General features: G+C 44.2%; 1 protein-coding gene across 1 annotated transcript in view; it reads right to left on the bottom strand.

The window, feature by feature from the left end:
• LOC137421314 (nipped-B-like protein A) overlaps nt 1-24,749 on the bottom strand; it is a 622,227-nt gene that overhangs the window by 199,705 nt on the left and 397,773 nt on the right. The window lies entirely within an intron of this gene.

The following is a 24,749-nucleotide window of genomic DNA, read 5'->3' as shown; positions in this document are numbered from 1 at the left end:
CATGACAACGGTTTGTTTTACCATTAATGATAAGGGTTTAAAAAAAAAAAAAAAAAAACACCTTTAGAGGCCATTTTTCCCCGCAAAGCGGGGGTTGGCCTTTTTCGGGCACTGTGGTTGTTGTTGTTGTTTTTGTTGGTCCCCTTTTTGAAGCAATGTTTTACGGCCGGATGCCCTTCCTGCCGCCAACCCTGTTTGTCGCCTTTTACGACAAACAGGGAATTACCAGTGAACTGGTACTCAATTAGCCGACCTCGGAAGGATGACAGGCTGTCAACCCCCCTGGCGTTAATTCAGCGATCGACCGGGATTCGAACCCAGGATCCTAGGATCCTAAGCTGGCACCCTAGCCACTAGCCCAACACCAGGCTCAACACCGGTTCTCATTTCAATGATAAATTTAAATATGCTTTGTCGTTCGTTTAAGGCCCCTATTATTGAAATAAAACGCACTAGAAATATTCTATATTTTATATTTGAAATAGTACATATCTCAAAGAAAGTTGTTTCTTTCAAGACTAATGATGATGATTTAGTAACCGATAATGAAACGAGTGATAAAAGAAAGTGTGATGAAACATGTGATAAAATGTGTGATCCACCTATGGATCACGCTAGATTAACTTATCATCATTATTTCAAATCCGAACAATTTACCCGTATCGGAAAAATTGGCTCGATATCTAATAAGCCTATCGCTATATACAGACTTGGCATTTCATATGGAATATTTTTTTTGTGGGGGTGAACTTACTTTTCAAGATGACTTAGAACCAAAAGTTCATTGGAATTATGTTGAAATTATTCTAGATTTTGTTAATGTGACCTTTAAAAGAAACAAAACCCACATTTGACATTTCGAAGCAAATAAATTGATCCTTGAAAGTGATGTAAACTGACATCGAACTCAATTCATGGACAGTACTGTGTTAAACTTCTGTACGTTTTCCAGAAATATCTCTTTATTTTGCACATTAGCCAAATTATTTTTCAACAAAAACAAAAGTTAAATTACGACTGGGATTACGGACAGTAAAATTACAGTTCAGTACTTCGTGTAACCCCCACGAGCATTCAGGAGAGCACGTACACGTCGAGGCATGCTGTTCACGAGACTGGCCAAGGTTTGGACAGGAATCGCTTGCCATGCAGTGACAATAGCCTGCTGCAATTCACGCACAGAGGTGGGCTGCTGGTCCAAGTTGTCGATTTGACGTGTTAATTCTGCCCACAAGTTCTCTATCGGATTCATATCCGGGGACATGGCAGGCCACTCCATATGCTCTACACCACGGTCAGCAAGAAAATGTTGGATCATGCGAGCACGATGAGGCCGTGCATTGTCATCTTGGAAGACAAAGTTTCCTCGAAAGGCTGCACGAGCAAATGGAAGCAATGTTTCTTCCAGAATGACCCTGTACTTGAACTGGTTCAGGTTTCCATTCAGAACAACCAGGTCAGTTTTGCCCCCTGCATGAAAAGCAGCCCAAACGGTCACCCCACCACCTCCAGCTTGGACTCTTGGCACTATACAATCTTCGTTGTGGGCTTCATGCACTTGTCTGTGCACCCGGACGCGGCCATCTTGATGATAGACCAGAAATCTAGACTCGTCACTGAAGGTCACGTGATTCCAGTGTCCTGGCTGCCATTGACGGTGCTCTCTGGCCCACTGCAATCGGCGCTGGCTGTGTTGTCTGGTCAGGCGTGGCTTTCTCAGGGGACGCCTGGCACGATAGCCTGCTTGAACCAGTCGTTGGTTGACTAGCCTTCTGGATACAGGCACATTTGTCAGTTGCTGCCACTCAGCCCTAAGCCGATTAGCTGACTTGGTACGGCCATTGCAGACTAACCGGTGCAGCTGGCGATCATCTCTCCTTGTGGTTCTGCGTGGACGTCCTGGCCTCGGTATTGGAGTAGGGACACCCCTCTGAGCATTTCGTTTCAGGATCTTTGACACCTGACCTTGAGTGATGCCATACTGCCAAGCAATAGCACGCTGTTTCATGCCAGAATTTCATAAAGCCACCACTCCATGACAAACAGCATTGTCCAGTTGACGGACCATCTCCAGAGGAAGCGGCAATAACTTTTGTAGATGTGCAGCAGTTTTTTTCCACTAATACAGAACGCAACAACCCTTATGTACCTGATTGTGAAGCCAATCGTCAAATGTACCTGTCCTTACATTTTGTCACGCCACCTGTGATATAATCCTGTTATTGACTTCTTGCTGCGAAAGACAATCAGTGACATGGTTCTTTCAACAAAGACATCACCGAAGGGTAAAAGAAACTCACCAGATTGATATACTGAGTTCAGAAAGTAAACCCAAGTCAAGGGAAAAAAAATATTCCATATTAAATGCCAAGTCTGTATATACTGAATTAGATGAAAATAATCAACCCAAATCGTTATTATTATATTGTAGTAGTAATATCGGTATTGTAAAAATTTATATTACGCCAACTATAGATGAATAATACAGATGAAATAATATAAAATAAATATAAAATATGTTTAATATACCATCAAATAAAATATTGCTTTTCAAACGATAATAATTTATCCACTATGGTTCAACATGGTTCATTATTCAATTATATAATTTTTAATTATATAATTTCCACAATTTTTTTCTCCATCTCAGTGATTGTTATCCTTTTAATTAACTTATTTGGAAAATTACTACTTTTCTCCCATTTCTCCTTAACCTTCTTAAAATGTAGGTTTAAATTGCCAACCCAATATGTTAAATAACATATTTTATGGTGAAATTGTTTACTTTCGACCGTTTTAAGAATCGTAAAATCTTCAATATTACATTTATGATTATGCTTACGTAATAACTGAAATAATAAATATTGTATATTCATAAAATTTTTCCTATCTAATTCTTCAACTTTATTTTTACCATGTTATTCATCGTATAATTTTAATAATTGTTTCAAATCGTTAACCAAATCATACTCTAAATGAGAAATATTATCTAATTTCTTTTTCGTAAACGTTATATATTTATTAAATTAACACTATCATAATATTTTGTATATTTTAATTCTTTTAAAAACATTATGATATGTGCTTTGATAATCTTTGAGTATTTTACATCATCTTCTTCATTGGGTGTTACACATTAAACATATTTTAATGGTCGTGTCGTTTATTTCAAAATTATTTATATCCGTGTTGTTACAATTTGTACAAATGATATTAAACTGCGGGTCATTATATGGGCGGCGACCACGTGGTAGTAACGGGTCTCGTCCGCCGTTATGCCTCGAAGCTGAAATTGCGCTTCGGCCTGCACAAACCACACATCGGCCTGTGCTTCCCAAAACTCTGGGAGTTTTACCGCGACGGCGTTGTTGGCCATGGCGCGTTCGGTGGTCAGCAACGGCTGAACCAATCGGGGTCACCAGTGAAGTGTGGTGCTGCGCACACAACTTGCTTGCCAAAGAGGTAGGCCAAAACGCGTTTGTTAAAACCAAAAGAGTCTTTATTACGAAAGCTCGAACTGCAGCACTGGGCGGGCTCGAACTTAGAGCCCGCATATATGTGCCGAGGCCACGCCTAGTCCCCGGGCGTGGCCGCTCGGTCGAAGGGCGGGGCATGTGCCATCGGTCCCCGCCTGGGCGCTCGCGCCACCCACTGGTGCGCGGAATTATTACCCCTTGTGCCCGCCACAATATAAATATTCCATGATTTTACACACATAATTTCGTTGCTGATGAGTAAAAATTTATTTATAATTATTTTCTTTTTTTCCAGAATAGGATTATCATTTTCTGATAGCGATACGGGTTGATGTAAAATTTTCTGATATTCTTGAATAAGAAACCCGGTATCCATAATGCATAATAATTTCTCACATTTGATTTAATGTAACAATATTTTAGCTCACCTAATATTTTGCTGAATATTTTTCTTAGTTTTATTATACCTAATAATTAGATTTTTTAATAGTTTTTAGTTTGGTATTAAATGTATCATACCCTGTTTTAAAGTTTTTTGTAATTTTATTATTGATGCTAATAATATCAATACACATTTTATTTATTTTTGATTGTATTTAAATAATATTATTTTTTTAAATATTATTTTTTATATAAATAATATTATCAATTATCCCAGGTCCTCCATGCTCAGGCCACGTGTGTAGATAATTATAGATCAAAATATTCTTCAACCATGGATATCTGAAAATTAGTTAGATCTATTTAGGCTATTGACAGAACATCGATGTTAAGGAGAGTCTTCTACCGACTCCTCTCCGGCCTTGCTCCCCCAGCTCTCTCTGGGCTCTGTCCCCCAAATATTCCTGCAGGTCACACAAGATCTGCCTGCAACCGTCTTATGGTTAAACTGCCAAAATCAAGACTCTCTGCTCACCTTCACTCCTTCATTCCTCTTTTCTCCCGCCTCTGGAACAAACTCCCGCACTCTCTTCAATCCCACTCCTCCCTCCAGGTCTTTAAAACGGCTGTTCACCACCATCTCTTATCTTCCCCAATCCAAAACCTTGATCTTTTCTACCCCCGCTAATTTCACCCCAAATCCACTTTTTTGAGGTGACTTTTGACTTCTTTCCTGGAAGTCCTTGGTGTCCTTGCGTTTTATACCTATCCTGCCTCCCCCCAGGCACTCTCCCTCCAAAACCATCTCCCGATGTCCCTGCTCTCAAAGATTGTGTTTGTGTGCTTCCTCCCCTTCTCTCCCCATCTTGTCGACTGCTCCCCTTTTTATATACTTTGTTTGCTTGTTTGTTTGTTTGATTTGTTTGTTTGATAAATGTTAGTTAGCTCTTTCATGAGCCTCGACTCTGTATACAAAAAAAAAAAAAAAAGTATAATGAGTAAGGTATTATATATTACCTATAAATTTTGGGTAGCTGGAATATTCAAACTAAGAATAAAAAAAAAGAAACCTTTTAATTTTATATTTTCTGGTAATAGTTTTCTTACAGGCTTTAATTTTCTGTTTAAGTTGAAAATATTTAGTTTCCCCCCAGAATAACTTTTCAAATGATAATTTACCTTCCATTGAAATATTTTTAGGAATGAAGAATTCCCCATTTGGTGTTAATATCATTTCTTTTTCTTCACGATTAAATATTAAACCCCGTTTCCCAAATGCCAAATCTTGGAAAAATTTATTCTTCCATTGATCATTTGTTTTAAAACTACATTCTAGAAAAAATGGATGTATATTCATTTATTAATAATTTATACTTTATATATAAAAAAATATATATAATAAATCCACACGCGTTGTATCGAAGAGGATTGTGAAGTGCCAACCCATTGCTTTCATGAGTATTATCTGCTTATTTGTGTCTTTTGTAATTCCTGTGAATAAAATGAACCCAAGATTTCTTCCCCATTCATATCATATAATTTATAAGTCCAAGGAACTGTATCCATTACATCAACGATTTAAAAAAGTTCATTAGTCCATCTCTTGCAAAGGGTCAGAGAGGAGCATTCAGGATTGCAAAGCAGATGGCGAAAGAGAGGTGTGATGTGATGGGGATGTGATGGGATGTGATGGATCTGACCCGTTGCTTGAAGGATGAAGTGGGACAAATCGTTGTCGACCCAGATGGAATTAAAGGAAGATGGAAAAGATATATGGAAATGCTGTTGAATACAGAGAATGAATGGGATGGCAACATAGAGAGTAACCCAGTTTTAGGACCGGCAGAGAAGATAACTGAGAAGGAAGTTGAGGAAGCGATAAAAGCAATGAAGAGTAAGAAAAGTGGGAGGGCCGACGGGAGTTGTGGGAGATATGTTGAAGGCAGCAGGAAGTTGGGGTGTGAAGAGAATGACAGAGATCTGTAATCTGGCGGTGAAAGAAGGCCGCATTCCAGTGGATTGGGAACTGAGTACCCACGTCCCTCTATACAAGGGGAAAGGTGACCCTCTAGAGTGTGGCTCGTACCGAGCGATAAAGTTATTGGAGCATGGAATGAAGGTATTGGAAAGGGTGTTGGAGAGGAGGATAAGGAAGAAGGTGAAGATCGACGAAATGCAGTTTGGATTTATGCCAGGAAGAGGAACGACAGACGCGCTCTTTATTGTGAGGCAGTTGCAGGAGAAGTACATGGAGAAGAGGAAGAAGTTGTTTCTTGGGTTTGTTGATCTGGAGAAAGCATTCGATAGGGTTCCACGCAAAGTATTGACATGGGCAATGAGGAAGTTAGGAGTGGAGGAATGGTTGATCAGAGTAGTAATGGCAATGTACAAAAGAGCGCGCACAGCTGTAAGGATGAAGGACGGGAACAGTGGTGAGTTTGAGGTGAAGGTGGGAGTGCATCAGGGGTTGGTACTAAGTCCACTACTATTTGTAGCTGTGATGGAGGTGCTGGTTCAGAACGTAAAGGAGGGTTTACCGTGGGAGTTGTTGTATGCAGATGATCTGGTGTTGATTGCGGAAAGTATGGATGGACTGAAGGAAAAGATGAACAAGTGGAAGGAATGTATGGAGACAAAAGGTCTGAAGGTGAATATCAGAAAGACGAAGGTGATGGCAAGTGGTAAAGCATGTGGTGAGGTGGAAAGAACTGGGAAATGGCCATGTGCTGTGTGCAGGAAGGGTGTCGGAGTGAACTCCATTCAATGTACAATGTGCGCTGAGTGGGTTCATCAAAAATGTAGTGGTCTGAGAGGGTCATTAACCAGTGTGGCAGCTACATTCAAATGTAAGGTGTGCACAGAGGGAGCTGCAGATGGAGGAAATGTTGAGTTGGATCTTGGAGACGGCGTGAAGCTGGAAGGTGTGAAAACATTTTGCTACCTCAGAGACATGCTGAATGGAGAGGTGGATCAGACTCGGCAACGGTTGCTAGAGTGAGATGTGCATGGAAGACGTTTCGGGAACTGAGTGGCGTGCTGATGAGGAGGGGAGTGTCGTTGAAGCTGAAGGGAAAGGTGTATGCTGCATGTGTGAGAAGTGTTATGATTTATGGGAGCAAGACATGGGTAATGAACGTAGAGCAGCAACGATGGTTGGAAAGGGTGAAAATGCGAATGGTTCGATGGATGTGCGGAGTATCGTTGAGAGAGAGGAAGACAAATGATGAATTGCGAAAAATGATGGGAATAGAGCCTGTGATTGATGTTGTGAAGAGGAACAGGTTGAGATGGTTTGGCCATGTGTTGAGGAAGGATGAAAGTGACTGGTTGAGAAGAGTGATGGAAATTAATGTAGAAGGAAGTAGAGGATGAGGAAGACCGAGAAAGACTTGGCCAAAGATGGTGGAAGAAGAAATGCGGGCAAGGGGGTTAACAAGGAGAGATGCAGAAAATAGGGCAAGATGGAGAAGATTGTCATGGGGACCGCAAGGCTAACCCCCGCTCTAGCAGGGAAAATGGCCTTAAAATGCATGTTGTTGTTGTTGTTGTTGTTGTTGTTGTATTAGTCCATCTCTTTGTATAACCTTTCTCAAAATGACTTTTCCATCTATATATTCTTACAATATCACCAACTTTAAACTTGGGCTTTCTCAAATTAATCTGCTTTTCATATTCTAATTTTGTAAATGTTTCCGATGGTTTTGATTTTGGTGATGAATGAATTGTATTATTGTAATTATCTACAATACCCTGAATTAAAGCTACCCATTGTTGAGAACCGACTTGTGTAAATTTTTTCTATAATCTATCTTTCAAAGTGTGATTAAAACACTCAATAACTGCTTTTCCTTCATTAAAAGTGCTGTATAATGTAATACCATTATCATTAAGAAATTTCATGAATATTTTGTTATAAAACTCTGTTCCCTCATCAGTCCATAACTTCTTTGGTTTTCTTTTGCTTTTACTAAATATTCCACTGAAAGCTAACATAAGAGTATTACCCCTTTTGTTTTTCAAAGGACCAACCCGTGCAAATCTACTCCTCAAATCAATAACGGTTAAAGCATATTTGTATCCCCCATCATTATTTCGTTCAATTAAATCAGTGGACCAGATGTAATCAACACCTTTGGAATAAACCTTCCTTCTTTTAAACTTTGTGATTATAGGTTTATGCAATTCATCAGCCAAAATCTCCTCAGTCTTCATGACATCATTAGAGCTTAATAGTTTTTTGAGGGCTCTGTCCACGGTGAAACACCTGGATAACCAAGACAAAGTTTCAATTTAGCACTTATCCAATTTTTCACATTAAACCTATCAACTTTCTCTCTCAACGTTGGATTTTGTATCAAAGACAAATTATGCAAAATTTCTCTGCCGGCTTTGTGTTTTTCATTCAACGTAGTGCTCTTCCCATAAGCAATATCATGCTTCATACACACTTCATCAACCTTATTTAGAGGTTGAGACCAAGGTTTAGGATTGTCAGCCTCATCTAATCTTTCAACCAAGTTTGTCCCTGGACCACAGAAAGAATATCCAGGAAGGTGTAATTCCCCTGGAATTCCAGTTGTTGTAAATCCCTGACAAATTTACTCCCTGACAAAAACTTCTGGATATCTCCCCCACTTTTATTCTTAGAAATGAATTGGCACTTTTTAGAGCCACACACTAAACATACCCCTTTTTCATGAACTCGATTATTTTTATTTTTAACATACGAGATATTTTTAGATTTAGTTTTCTTTTTACACTTGAGACAATAACTCATTTTATTTATTAGTTTAGTTTTTGTTTATCTTAACACAAATCCATAAGGGACACTATCAATTCCATTTCCTAAAATAAACCTCTTATCATCAAAAGCCCCAAGAGCTTTCTTGCTCACCTCTTCTGAATAAAATTGATGTTTATAACATCTTATCATATTCATTTTCTAAACTCTTCTTTCTTTAAAGTTAAACAATTATAACAATTTTCAAAGTTTATTGATTCTTTAATAACATTTTCTTTATTCCTTTTAACTTTTTATCACTTCTTTCAATATTATTATCAATATATACTTATAGGCATAAGCTTTAGTTCTCAATCCTATAAATTCACTCATTACCTTACCCCCCAATTCATCCTTAAACTTCCCAATAACCTTTTTATTCTTTGAAGAAAACAACTTATTACCCGGCTTGTAATTACTTGTATCATATATAACAATATCATCAATCATATCTGAATAAACATCTTCTGTATTAATTTTCAAAATAAAACTATCTGTATCCATATAAAGTAGATTAACATCATTTTGATATTTCTTCCTTAAGTTATTGTAAAAGTAATCATACATTAATGACTTTGACAAGTCAAGAATTGTTGTTCCAATATAATTAGGTTTATCCATTTCAATACTCTCTTTAATCAAATGGAGAGCACAAAAGTTCTCTGAAAACACCTCTGCTCTTTGAAAACCGGGTCTATTAATTAATTTTGATGCTCGTTTCCAAGATGTAGCAAGTCTTATGTTTTGTCTATTTCGAAGATTTTCCATCGTCTTTCCAAATACAGCATTATTCATTAATTTATAAAAGTCTTTCTCAAAATCAGTTTTTGCTTCAGTTCTCCTTTGTGTGTTAAAATCAATATACTCCTTCAACCAATGACTTTGGTTAAACTTTAAAACTCTATGAATCTTCTTCACTCTTAACCCTGCTGATAAACATTGCCTCAAGTTCATTTCGTGTAAAACATAATTTCCTTTATCATATAATGTAGTAAGTAATTTCTCTGTTGATTTACCTTTAGTATGAACATTTTTTTTTTTTTTTTTTTTTTTTTGTGTTTTGTTTTGTTTTGTTTTGTTTTGTATACAAGATCGAGGCTCGTGAAAGAGCGAACATTAATCACACAGAAAGACAAACAGACACATAAAACAAATAACATCGGGAGCGGTAGACAAGATGGGGAGAGAGGGGGAAGGACACAAACACAACATTTGAGAGCAGGGACCGAGAGACATCGAGAGATCTGTGGGAGGGAGAGGGCTTTGGGGGGGAGGCATGTGAAGGGGGGGGAGGCATGTGAAGGGGGGGGGGGGGAGTGGGAGAGGTATAAACATATGGACACTGCCAGGATTTCCAGGAAAGAAGTTGGAATTTCAAACAAGGTGGATCTGGGGTGAATTAGTGGGGGTAGAAAAGATCAAGGTTATGGATGGGGGAAGATAAGAGATGGTGGTGAACAGCTGTTTTAAAGACCTGGAGGGAGGAGAGGGATTGAAGGGAGTGTGGGAGTTTGTTCCACAGGCGGGAGAAAAGAGGAATGAAAGAGTGAAGGTGAGCAGAGAGCCGAGATTTCGGCAGTTTAACCATCAGAGGGTTGCTGGCAGATCTTGTGCGACCTGTAGGAATATTTGGGGGACAGAGCACAGAGAGAGCTGGGGGAGCAAGGCCGGAGAGGAGTCGGTAGAAGACAGAAAGGCCACCTACCTGCCTGCGGTGAGTGAGTGAAAGGCCCTCAGAGATAGCTTCATCGCGGGAGATTCCAATGATTTTGAAAGCTTTGGATTCAACAGCGTGAAGCCGAGCCAGGTGTGAGGCAGGAGCACCAGCCCATAGGGGAGAACAGTATTCCATTGAGCTGCGGATGAAAGCCTTGTATGTGGTGAGGAGCTCAGGTGTGCCGAGGAAGGACTTCGCACGACGGAGGATGCCCAGTCGGCGACTGGCTTTGGAGGCCAGCTTGGAAATGTGGTTTTCCCAAGAAAGATCATGGCAGATAGTGAGACCCAAAAGCTTGAGTGACAGAACTTCTTGGAGAGGATTGTTGAGAAAGTAGATGGGAGGGTTGTCCAGTCGATCTTTTCGGAGAGACATAGTAAGAGAGTGAGATTTGTCAGGATTGAAAGACAGGTTCCACTTGTTTGACCAGTCTGTGATTTTGTCCAGGTCTTCAGAGAGTGAGGAGGCTGCAGACTGCCGATCTGAGGGAAGAGGAATGGAGCGGCAGAGAGTGGAGTCATCAGCAAAGAGATAGAGAGGATTTTCCAGAGAGTCGGAGAGATCATTGATAAAGACCAGAAAAAGCACAGGGCCCAGCACACTTCCTTGGGGAACTACAGCCTGAACAGGAAGGGGAGATGAGAGAAATCCATTCAGGGCCACACGTTGACTACGACCAGAGAGGAAGTCCGCAAGCCATGCATGGAGATTTCCATGGATACCATAGGAGGAGAGTTTGGTGAGCAGAGCTGGGTGCCAGACCGTATCAAAGGCCCGTGATATGTCAAGGGAGACAGCTCTGATTTCCTGTTTGGCATTGAGGACCTCCATCCATTGTTGAGACAGCAGAAGCAGCATGTCCAGAGTAGAGTGACCTGGTCTGAAACCAAATTGATGATCAGAGATCAAGCCATTGGAGAAGAGGAAAGATTTCATATCCGAAGCAATGATGGATTTCATGACTTTGCTGATAATTGGGAGCAGGCTGATTGGTCTGTAGTTGCAAGGATCTGTTTTTGCACCTTTTTTGTGTAAAGCGGTAATGTTAGCTGATTTCCAGGATGCTGGCAGATGACCTTGAGCAAAAGATAGGGTGAAAAGAACAGAGAGGGTGAGATAGAGCGGCAGAGCAGGATTTTAGGACCCGTGGGCTGATGCCGTCTGGTCCAGTTGCAGAATCAGAGTCGAGGTTTGACAAAAACTCCTCCACCTTGTCAGGAGAGAAGGACACAGAGTCCAGGAGCAGTTGGGTTCGACTGGGAAAGGTGGGAACAGAGAGAGATGGGTTTGGGACTAAGGATTTTGAGGCAAACACAGAGTTGAGGCATTCGGCTTTGTCACGTGCGATGTCAACTGTGTGGCCATTTGAGGTAAGGGAGGGGATGGAGGGGGAACAAACACCAGAAACGGATTTGACCAGACGCCACCAGGATTTGGAGGAAGGAGACAGGTTTGAGAGTTCATTCTTGAGTGAGGAGAGATAGTGCTTCCTGGCACTCCTGAGGGTAGACACACACTTGTTCCGAGCTTGGTGGAAGGAACTGAGATTTCCTTCAGTTGGATTAGCCTTCCAAGAGGCAAAGGCAAGTTGTTTCAGGGCAACTGCCTCACCACAAGATTCAGTGTACCATGGACGGGAGGAAGGGTAAGACAATTGAAGGCGAGATGGGATAAATCTGTGCATGAGAGAGATCAGTTTGCTTTGGAAGAATTCCCAGGAAGAATTGATGTCAGAGGCAGTGGAGATGGGAGACCAATCCAGACGATTGATGGCTGCTTGAAGACCGTCCCAGTCGGCCTGAGTGAAATGCCAGACTCGTCGACGCTGAGGAGGCTCTCTGAGAATGGCCAGAGAGATGTCCACTTTGACAAGCACATGATCAGAAGAACCGATTGGAGCAGAAGAAGAGCAGCAGACATTAGCAGGGAAGTTTGTCATAACCAAGTCTAGAAGAGAAGATACTCCATTGGCTGAGATCCGGGTCGGGAAATTGACAGATTGTGTCAATCCCAGTGAGTCACAGAAGTCCTTTGCTGAGGTGCCATGACTGGTGAGAGAGGAACCCACACCCAACCAGGTGGCATGATGACAGTTGAAGTCACCACATATGAGGAAGAGAGAGTTGGGATGAGTGGATAGAAGTTGGTCCATGTTGTCAGACATTGAAATGTAGATGGAGTCATCACTGTTTGGGGGACGGTACAGAACACATATGAACAAAAGGTGGGAGCGGAGAGGAAGCCGTAACCAGAGGTACTCCTGCGGGTGAGGAGGAAAGAGAGCAGTGCAAGGAGAGTGAGGAAGAGAGTTTTTGACAAAGATAGCCACCCCACCACCAGGCCGAGGCTCAGGTCTATCATACCGGAGGAGGGAGTAACCAGGAAGAGATATTAAGGAATCAGAGACATCTTGAAGGAGGAAAGTCTCTGTTAAGCAGATCAAGTCTGGATTGTCAGAAGCAACCTGTATGGAGAGATCAGTCAGGTTTGAGCGAAGGCCCCGGATGTTTGAGGTCCATACCGTTAATGAAGAGAGAGGGGGAGCATCGGGTACAGGACAGGGGAGGGGAGGAGTAGGGTAAGATGAAGGATGAGAGGGGGAGGTAGGGAGAGCAGTTGATAGTGTTTCAGATGTTGCAGAAGAGTTCCAAGAAAGGGAAGGATGAGGAGGATGAAAGGTTTGATGGTGAAGGGATGCGGCACAGTGAGGGGTTGTTTGAGGGGGGGCAGAGGAAAGTAGAAGGTTTGGGGGGGTGGAGGTATGAGATAGAAGGGAGACGAAGTGGGGAGGAGGCAGCTTGGAGGAGGAGGGGGGAGGAGAGAGAATTGGAGAGGAATGGTATGGGGGGAGAATTGAATGGGAGGGATTGGGGGGGAGTTTTGAAGGGGAGGAGTGAGGGGGGAGTTTAGGAGGGGAGGGGCAAGGGGGGAGTTTTGGAGGGAAGGGGCAAGGGGGGAGATCAGGAGTGGAGGGACAAGGGGGGGGATTATGAGGGGAGGGGCAAAGGGGGAGTTTAGGAGGGGAAGGGCAAGGGGGGAGTTTAAGAGTGGAGGGGCAAGGGGGAAGTTTCGGAGTGTAGGTGCAAGGGGGGGGATTTGGATGGGAGGGGCAAGAGGGGAGTTTATAAAGTGGATGATTAATGAAAGACGAACATTGATAACAAATTGGGTTTGTTGTGATTTTCAAGTTAGCAATCCGATTCACAACGATGGAGGAGGGATGGAATGAATGTGAATTTAGACCATGTAGTGAGGGAGACGTATAAGATATTGAATTTCTTTTTTTTTGAAGTGGAATGAGTTGGAGAGGAAATTGAGAAAAGCCTTTTAAATAGGAAGAAAAACAGCGTGTTGTAATATACCACTGAATAAAACACAGAAGGGGAAAGGTTAAACATATTTAAATAATATTTAAACAGAACTATGAACAATCTTATATGCACAAAAATACCAACGGGGGGAGAGCCGAGAGGGACCACCACGAGTCACGAGAACAGGGCAAACGGTGGATGGCAAGGAGATAATGGGGGTGGGGCGAACAGCACACCTGGACAGAAAATACAGGATGAGACAACAGTACACGTGGAGAAAATAAAATAAATGTTTTTGTTTTTTTTTGGGGGGGGGGGGGGGGGGGGGGATTTAGAACGTTAGACAGTATTATGTTCGGGGTAGAAGGGAAAAAACCAAGAGCCAAGCAAAACATGCTTAAGTTAACAAAACACCGACGGGGGTACAACTACAAGGCCACACACGAGGAGCAGAACACGATTAATTAATTACGAGTTACAGGAAATTCAAACCAAAACTAACTATAATCAAACAATATCGCATGGACGATAAAATAACGAGTTGAAATTTGACAATCTATCTGGGGAAATGGGGGAGAAACACGTGGTCGAAGAACGAACGAACGAATAAGAATGAATAAACGAATGAGCACAGAGAAGGTAATGTCTTTTTTTTTTTTTTTTTTGAGTTGAGATTTACATAAGGAAGTAGGCTTTGGGGTGGAAAGACTGCGGAAACAGAGAACGAAAGTTATTGGATCACAAACGACAGGCGCTGAGAGAAAAACAAAGCCTCAAGGTTGTACAGTGTACACTGTACAAGGCCTCAAGACGACACGAATTAACACGATTTTCAATACAGGTATGAAAGATTTGCACCGAAAATCTTTGTCGGGACAATATACGAACATACACCATAAAAGAAATACAGTTATAACGAAAATACAAATGGGAACAATTACTTAACTTCGATTTCGATGGAGAGCGTGTGGAGCTGCGAAAAAACGAACCCTCGCCAGCAAGACCGGAAACGGAAGTCCAAACGGATTGTTGATAATCACTTAACCATTCTTTTATTGGACACTTTATCAGGAGCATAAGGTAGATCCTTATGTTCATTATGAAGTTCTTCAGGATATTTCAAATCAACTTCAAAATAATATCCAATTTTAGCTTTATCCAATTTTTTTTGTGTCGAGGTAATGATATCCTGTCAAACCTTTTCATAATCTTTCTCTTCAACCCATTTAAGTTTCCCATTAGGTAGGGATTGAGACATAGCCCATCCATACAAATTATTAGCATCGTAACACATCAAATAAGAACTATCTTTTGTAGAATCATAATGAGGAAGATATTTGTTGTTAGCTTTAGCATATCTCTTGGAACAGACTTGTGATATTCCTCCTCTTTTAGCCTTCTCTGTCATCAATACAAGCATATCTACATCACTGATGAAATCCAAATTCTGTTTTGTCATTTTTAACTCAACTGGACTACTGTCCAGTTGAGTTCATCACATACTGAACTCTCCGGCGTCACTCGTCTGTTGTCGTCTGTCAACTTTTCGACATTAACACTCCAGCGTCCACAAATATCAACCGATTCTGATGAAACTTGACATGCAGCATCGTCACCCTAAGGACCAGGTTGGTATTACATTTCAGCCCGATCCGTTGAAAAATGGCGGACTGAGGCGACCATTTTGTTTTTGGTCATGAAAACGACGTTGACACTCTAGCGTCCACAAATATTAACAGATTTTGATCAAACTTAGGATGTTTAACCCTTACCACACAAGGTAGGTTATTATTGCATTCCAACCCGATCTGTCACAAAATGGCCACCATATAGTTTTCAGCTCCGAAACGACGTTAAGACTTTAACGACCACAAATATTTATGGATTTGATCAAACTTGGTGTGTGAGACTCTTACCACACAAGATAGGTTGCTATCGCATGTCAACCCGATCTGTCACAAAATGGCCACCATAGGTCGGCATATTTTTTTCAGCTCTTAAGAAAAGCACAAGAATTTAGGATGCTGAAACTGAGAAAGAAGTGAACACAACATTTACGGAAGTGAAATGTATATATAGAAATTGACAAAAGTCTTTTTAATTTCAGGATGCCGAAGCTGAAGAAGATTATTACACAAGGTTGTTGGCTTTTCATTTAAGTCAAATCTAGTACAGACAACTGACCTACTTTAAAGTTGCCCAGCCAGTTCAGTTGAGTTCTGCTTCCCTGGAAGCTCTAGTTAACATAGCACTCCAAGCCAATCCTGGCGCAGTCTAATAGTGGGCGGGGTCTAATCCATAAGAATTTTTATTTTGACAACAACACAACAACATGCATTTTAAGGCCATTTTCCCTGCTAGAGCGGGGGTTAGCCTTGCGGTCCCGGTCCCCATGACAATCTTCTCCATCTTGCCCTATTTTCTGCATCTCTCCTTGTTAACCCCCTTGCCCGCATTTCTTCTTCCACCATCTTTAGCCAAGTCTTTCTCGGTCTTCCCCGTCCTCTACTTCCTTCTACATTCATTTCCATCACTCTTCTCAACCAGTCACTTTCATCCTTCCTCAACACATGACCAAACCATCTCAACCTGTTCCTCTTCACAGCATCAATCACAGGCTCTATTCCCATCATTTTTCGCAATTCATCATTTGTCTTCCTCTCTCTCTCTCAACGATACTCCGCACATCCATTGAACCATTCGCATTTCCACCCTTTCCAACCTTCGTTGCTGCTCTAAGTTCATTACCCATGTCTCGCTCCCATAAATCATAACACTTCTCACACATGCAGCATACACCTTTCCCTTCAGCTTCAACGACACTCCCCTCCTCATCAGCACGCCACTCAGTTCCCGAAACTTCTTCCATGCACATCTCACTCTAGCAACCGTTGCCGAGTCTGATCCACCTTCTCCATTCAGCATGTCTCCGAGGTAGGAAAATGTTTTCACACCTTCCAGCTTCACGCCGTCTCCAAGATCCAACTCAGCATTTCCTCCATCTGCAGCTCCCTCTGTGCACACCTTACATTTGAATGTAGCTGTCACACTGGTTAATGACCCTCTCAGACCACTACATTTTTGATGAACCCACTCAGCGCACATTGTACATTGAATGGAGTTCACTCCGACACCCTTCCTGCACACAGCACAGGGCCACTTCCCAGTTCTTTCCACCTCACCACATGCTTTACCACTTGCCATCACCTTCGTCTTTCCGATATTCACCTTCAGACCTTTTGTCTCCATACATTCCTTCCACTTGTTCATCTTTTCCTTCAGTCCATCCATACTTTCCGCAATCAACACCAGATCATCTGCATACAACAACTCCCACGGTAAACCCTCCTTTACGTTCTGAGCCAGCACCTCCATCACAGCTACAAATAGTAGTGGACATAGTACCGACCCCTGATGCACTCCCACCTTCACTTCAAACTCACCACTGTTCCCGTCCTTCGTCCTTACAGCTGTGCGCACTCTTTTGTACATTGCCATCACTACTCTGATCAACCATTCCTCCACTCCTAACTTCCTCATTGCCCATGTCAATACTTTGTGTGGAACCCTATCGAATGCTTTCTCCAGATCAACAACCCCAAGAAACAACTTCTTCCTCTTCTCCATGTACTTCTCCTGCAACTGCCTCACAATAAAAAGCGCGTCTGTCGTTCCTCTGCCTGGCATAAATCCAAACTGCATTTCGTCGATCTTCACTTTCTTCCTCATCCTCCTCTCCAACACCCTTTCCAATACCTTCATTCCATGCACCAATAACTTTATCGCTCGGTTTGAGCCACACTCTAGAGGGTCACCTTTCCCCTTGTATAGAGGGACGAGGGTACTCAGTTCCCAAGCCACTGGAATGCGGCCTTCTTTCACCGCCAGATTACAGATCTCTGTCATTCTCTTCACACCCCAACTTCCTGCTGCCTTCAACATATCTCCCACAACTCCCGTCGGCCCTCCCGCTTTTCTACTCTTCATTGCTTTTATCGCTTCCTCAACTTCCTTCTCAGTTATCTTCTCTGCCGGTCCTAAAACTGGGTTACTCTCTATGTTGCCATCCCATTCATTCTCTGTATTCAACAGCATTTCCATATATCTTTTCCATCTTCCTTTAATTCCATCTGGGTCCACAACGATTTGTCCCACTTCATCCTTCAAGCAACTCACCCCCATCACATCACACCTCTCTTTCGCTATCTGCTTTGCAATCCTGAATACTGCTCTCTGACCCTCTTCCGAATCCAAGCGTTCTCCGAACATTTTCCTACATGCCTCCTGCGCCTTTGCTACCTCTTTCTTTGCAGCCTTCTAACTTTCATGCTCTGCTGTTTCTGCTCCCGTACCCTTCGCCTTCTGCCACTCCTTGAACATCTTCCTCTTATCATCAATCCTCTTTCCAACTTCATCATCCCACCACCATGTTTCCGAGTGCCTCGATGGTCCTTTTGTCCGTCCACATACCTCACCAATGGCTCCCAACAGACTAGATTTCATTGACATCAAACCACTTTCAAGCTCACCCACATCATCCTCTACCCTACTCAGCCTCTCTTTTAATGCCTCCCTTACTGTCACCTCTTTCAACCTCCACACCTTCATTCTCGGTTCGTACTTCACCCGCCGAGCTCTCCTCGCACCTTTCACCCTTATGTCGCAGACAACCAAGTGGTGCTGTGAAACAGCCTCCTCCCCCGGGATCACCTTTGTGTCCCGGAGGTGCCCACTATCTCGCCTACGCACCATCAGGTAGTCAACGGTTGTCGTCGACCAGCCTGACATGTATGTAACAAGCTTATTATCCTCTTTCTGGAACTGAGTATTACAAATCAACAAATCAGCTCCATCAGCAAACTCCAAAATCCTTTCACCTTCTCCATTTCTCACTCCATATCCATAACCCCCATGAACTCCCTCAAAACCATCCATACTCCTTCCCACATGTCCATTTAGGCCTCCTCCTGCCACAACAACTTCCTCATCTTTCACGTTTTCCATCAGCTTCTCTATCGCACACCAGAACTTGTCCTCTTCATCGCTCCGACCAACCTGCGGAGCATATCCCGAGATGACGTTCACCAATAGCTTTCCAATCATCATTTTCACCATCATCAACCTATCACTCACTCTAGTCACACTCACCACACTGTCTACAAACTCCTCAGAAAAAAGGACACCAACACCATTCACGCCCTCCAGGCACCCTTGCCACGCAAACTTGTATTTCTGTCCCTGCCTACCCTTCACCATTCTCACACCACTTCCCTTCCATCTCGTCTCTTGCACACAACATATATCCACTCTTCTTCTGACCAATACTTCCACTTCTCCTGATCTCCCTGTCGTTGTCCCTACATTCCATGTCCCAAATCTCAGACACCGATCTCCACTTCGGTCTGTACCCTGCCCATATGTAGTTGTCATTGTCATGGTTCTCTTTTTGAGGCAATGTTTTTACTGAGTCGTCTCTTATGACACGCAGGGATACGGTGTACCTATTCTAATACAGAGTATACACTGGGAAACGTTTAAAACATGGAAATTCGGGGGGGGGGGGGGGGGGGGGGGGTATCACGGCTGCGGGGGCCCCATCAGCACCACGCCACGGCGGCCCGGTCAGCACCACACATCGGCCCGGTCAGCACCACACCACGTCAGCCCGGTCAGCATCGCACCACGTTGGCCCGTTCAGCACCACACCATGTCGGCCCGGTCAGCACAACACCACGTCGGCCCGGTCAGCACCACACCACGTCGGCCCGGTCAGCACCACACCACGTTGGCCCGGTCAGCACCACACCACGTCGGCCCGGTCAGCACCACGCCACGGCGGCCCGGTCAGCACCACACCACGGCGGCCCGGTCAGCACCACACCACGTCGGCCCGGTCAGCACCACACCACGTCAGCCCAGTCAGCACCACACCACGTCAGCCCGGTCAGCACCACACCACGTCACGTTATTATGACAGACGGTTCTAAAAGTTTCAAATACATCAGCCAATAGTAATACATCAGTTTTAAGATACAAATCATGGTACTCTCCAAGGTTCTTTATATTAAACTTTTCCCAAACATTTTGTGCTCGAGTGTAATCTTTATCAGAAATATGAGATTTATTTAACTTATTGTAGAAATTTTCTTTTGGTGGGAGTTGTGTTTCTTTAAATCTCTCAAATGAATCCATATAATCACACGGATATATCCCTTTTTTTTTTTCTTCTTTTTTTTGGAATACAAGATCGAGGCTCGTGAAAGAGCGAACATTAATCACACAGAAAGACAAACCGACACATAAAACATATAACATCGGGAGCGGTAGACAAGATGGGGGGAGAGGGGAAAGGACACAAACACAACATTTGAGAGCAGGGACCGAGAGACATGGAGACATCGAGAGATCTGTGGGAGGGAGACGACTTTGAGGGGGGGCATGGGAAGGGAGGGGGGGCACGGTGGGAGAGGTATAAAACATATGGACACTGCCACGACTTCCAGGAAAGAAGTTGGAATTTCAAACAAGGTGGATCTGGGGTGAATTAGCGGGGGTAGAAAAGATCAAGGTTTTGGATGGGGGAAGATAAGAGATGGTGGTGAACAGCTGTTTTAAAGACCTGGAGGGAGGAGTGGGATTGAAGGGAGTGTGGGAGTTTGTTCCAGAGGCGGGAGAAAAGAGGAATGAAAGAGTGAAGGTGAGCAGAGAGCCGAGATTTCCGCAGTTTAACCATCAGAGGGTTGCTGGCAGATCTTGTACGACCTGTCGGAATATTTGGGGGACAGAGCACAGAGAGAGCTGGGGGAGCAAGGCCGGAGAGGAGTCGGTAGAAGACAGAAAGACCACCTACCTGCCTGCGGTGAGTGAGTGAAAGGCCCTCAGAGATAGCTTCATCGCGGGAGATTCCAATAATTCTGAAAGCTTTGGTTTCAACAGCGTGAAGCCGAGCTAGGTGTGAGGCAGGAGCACCGGCCCATAGGGGAGAACAGTATTCCATTGAGCTGCGGATGAAAGCCTTGTATGTGGTGAGGAGCTCAGGTGTGCCGAGGAAGGACTTCGCACGACGGAGGATGCCCAGTCGGCGACTGGCTTTGGAGGCCAGCTTGGAAATGTGGTTTTCCCAAGAAAGATCATGGCAGATAGTGAGACCCAAAAGCTTGAGCGACAGAACTTCTTGGAGAGGATTGTTGAGAAAGTAGATGGGAGGGTTGTCCAGTCGATCTTTTCGGAGAGACATAGTAAGAGTGTGAGATTTGTCAGGCTTGAAAGACATGTTCCACTTGTTTGACCAGTCTGTGATTTTGTCCAAGTCTTCAGAGAGTGAGGAGGCTGCAGACTGCCGATCTGAGGGAAGGGAATGGAGCGGCAGAGAGTGGAGTCATCAGCAAAGAGATAGAGAGGATTTTCCAGAGAGTCGGAGAAATCATTGATAAAGACCAGAAAAAGCACACAACCTCACTATAATATGGTGGACATATTATAATATGGTGGTTTGATCCACCGTTTGCCCTTCACGTGACTCGTGGTGGTCCCTCTCGGCTCTCCCCCCGTTGGTATTTTTGTGCACATAAGATTGTTCACGGTTCTGTTTAAATATTATTTAAATATGTATAACCTTTCCCCTTCAGTGTTTTACTCAGTGGTATTTTACAACACGCTGTTTTTCTTCCTATTTAAAAGGCTTTTCTCAATTTCCTCTCCAACTCATTCCACCTCAAAAAAAAGAAATTCAATATCTTATACGTCTCCCTCACTACATGGTCTAAATTCACATTCATTCCATCCCTCCTCCATCATTCTGAACCGGATTGCTAACTTGAAAATCACAACAAACCCAATTTGTTTTCAATGTTCGTCTTTCATTAATCATCCACTTTCTAAACTCCCCTCTTGCCCCTCCCATCCAAATCCCTCCCCTTGCACCTACACTCCTAAACTCCCCCCTTGCCCCGCCACTCTTAAACTCCCCCCCTACCCCTCCACTCCTGAACTCCCCCCTTGCCCTTCCACTCCTGAACTCCCCCCTTGCCCTTCCCCTCCTAAACTCCCCCCTCACTCCTCCCCTTCAAAACTCCCCCCCAACCCCTCCCATTCAAATCTCCCCCCATACCATTCCTCTCCAATTCTCCCTCCTCTCCCCTCCTCCTCAAAGCTGCCTCCTCCCCACTTCGTCTCCCTTCTATCTCATACCTCCACCCCCCCCCCAACCTTCTTCTTTCCTCTGCCCCCCCTCAAACAACCCCTCACTGTGCCTCATCCCTTCACCTTCAAACCTTTCATCCTCCTCATCCTTCCCTTTCTTGGAACTCTTCTGCAATCGCTGACACACTAACAACTGCTCTCCCTACCTCCCCCTCTCATGCTTCATCTTACCCTACTCCTCCCCTCCCCTGTCCTGTACCCGATGCTCCCCCTCTCTCTTCATTAAAGGTATGGACCTCAAACATCCGGGGCCTTCGCTCAAACCTGACTGATCTCTCCATACAGGTTGCTTCTGACAATCCAGACTTGATCTGCTTAACAGAGACTTTCCTCCTTCAAGATGTCTCTGATTCCTTAATATCTCTTCCTGGTTACTCCCTCCTCCGGTATGATAGACCTGAGCCTCGGCCTGGTGGTGGGGTGGCTATCTTTATCAAAAACTGTCTTCCTCACTCTCCTTGCACTGCCCTCTCTCCTCCTCACCCCCAGGAGTACCTCTGGCTACGGCTTCCTCTCCGCTCCCACCTTTTGTTCATATGTGTTCTGTACCGTCCCCCAAACAGTGATGACTCCATCTACATTTCACTGTCTGACAACATGGACCAACTTCTATCCACTCATCCCAACTCTCTCTTCCTCATATGTGGTGACTTCAATTGTCATCATGCCACCTGGTTGGGTGTGGGTTCCTCTCTCACCAGTCATGGCACCTCAGCAAAGGACTTCTGTGACTCACTGGGATTGACACAATCTGTCAATTTCCCGACCCGGATCTCAGCCAATGGAGTATCTTCTCTTCTAGACTTGGTTATGACTAACTTCCCTGCTAATGTCTGCTGCTCTTCTTCTGCTCCAATCGGTTCTTCTGATCATGTGCTTGTCAAAGTGGACATCTCTCTGGCCATTCTCAGAGAGCCTCCTCAGCGTCGACGAGTCTGGCATTTCACTCGGGCCGACTGGGACGGTCTTCAAGCAGCCATCAATCGTCTGGATTGGTCTCCCATCTCCACTGCCTCTGACATCAATTCTTCCTGGGAATTCTTCCAAAGCAAACTGATCTCTCTCATGCACAGATTTATCCCATCTCGCCTTCAGTTGTCTTACCCTTCCTCCCGTCCATGGTACACTGAATCTTGTGGTGAGGCAGTTGCCCTGAAACAACTTGCCTTTGCCTCTTGGAAGGCTAATCCAACTGAAGGAAATCTCAGTTCCTTCCACCAAGCTCGGAACAAGTGTGTGTCTACCCTCAGGAGTGCCAGGAAGCACTATCTCTCCTCACTCAAGAATGAACTCTCAAACCTGTCTCCTTCCTCCAAATCCTGGTGGCGTCTGGTCAAATCCGTTTCTGCTGTTTGTTCCCCCTCCATCCCCTCCCTTACCTCAAATGGCCACACAGTTGACATCGCACGTGACAAAGCCGAATGCCTCAACTCTGTGTTTGCCTCAAAATCCTTAGTCCCAAACCCATCTCTCTCTGTTCCCACCTTTCCCAGTCGAACCCAACTGCTCCTGGACTCTGTGACCTTCTCTCCTGACAAGGTGGAGGAGTTTTTGTCAAACCTCGACTCTGATTCTGCAACTGGACCAGATGGCATCAGCCCACGGGTCCTAAAATCCTGCTCTGCCGCTCTATCTCACCCTCTCTCTGTTCTTTTCACCCTATCCTTTGCTCAAGGTCATCTGCCAGCATCCTGGAAATCAGCAAACATTACCGCTTTACACAAAAAAGGTGCAAAAACAGATCCTTGCAACTACAGACCAATCAGCCTGCTCCCAATTATCAGCAAAGTCATGGAATCCATCATTGCTTCGGATATGAAATCTTTCCTCTTCTCCAATGGCTTGATCTCTGATCATCAATTTGGTTTCAGACCAGGTCACTCTACTCTGGACATGCTGCTTCTGCTGTCTCAACAATGGATGGAGGTCCTCAATGCCAAACAGGAAATCAGAGCTGTCTCCCTTGACATATCACGTGCCTTCGATACGGTCTGGCACCCAGCTCTGCTCACCAAACTCTCCTCCTATGGTATCCATGGAAATCTCCATGCATGGCTTGCGGACTTCCTCTCTGGTCGTAGTCAACGTGTGGCCCTGAATGGATTTCTCTCATCTCCCCTTCCCATTCAGGCTGGAGTTCCCCAAGGCAGTGTGCTGGGCCCTGTGCTTTTTCTGGTCTTTATCAATGATCTCTCCGACTCTCTGGAAAATCCTCTGTATCACTTTGCTGATGACTCCACTCTCTGCCGCTCCATTCCTCTTCCCTCAGATCGGCAGTCTGCAGCCTCCTCACTCTCTGAAGACCTGGACAAAATCACAGACTGGTCAAACATGTGGAACATGTCTTTCAATCCTGACAAATCTCACACTCTTACTATGTCTCTCCGAAAAGATCGACTGGACAACCCTCCCATCTACTTTCTCAACAATCCTCTCCAAGAAGTTCTGTCGCTCAAGCTTTTGGGTCTCACCATCTGCCATGATCTTTCTTGGGAAAACCACATTTCCAAGCTGGCCTCCAAAGCCAGTCGCCGACTGGGCATCCTCCGTCGTGCGAAGTCCTTCCTAGGCACACCTGAGCTCCTCACCACATACAAGGCTTTCATCCGCAGCTCAATGGAATACTGTTCTCCCCTATGGGCTGGTGCTCCTGCCTCACACCTGGCTCGGCTTCACGCTGTTGAATCCAAAGCTTTCAGAATCATTGGAATCTCCCGCGATGAAGCTATCTCTGAGGGCCTTTCACTCACTCACCGCAGGCAGGTAGGTGGTCTTTCTGTCTTCTACCGACTCCTCTCCGGCCTTGCTCCCCCAGCTCTCTCTGTGCTCTGTCCCCCAAATATTCCTACAGGTCGCACAAGATCTGCCAGCCACCCTCTGAT

This window comes from Myxine glutinosa, chromosome 2 (genome assembly GCF_964187855.1).
Source record: "Myxine glutinosa chromosome 2, kmMyxGlut1.1, whole genome shotgun sequence".
Taxonomy (NCBI): domain Eukaryota; kingdom Metazoa; phylum Chordata; class Myxini; order Myxiniformes; family Myxinidae; genus Myxine; species Myxine glutinosa.
The sequence above is the reverse complement of the archived record's forward strand: the minus strand, read 5'-3'. Positions and strand labels throughout refer to the sequence as shown.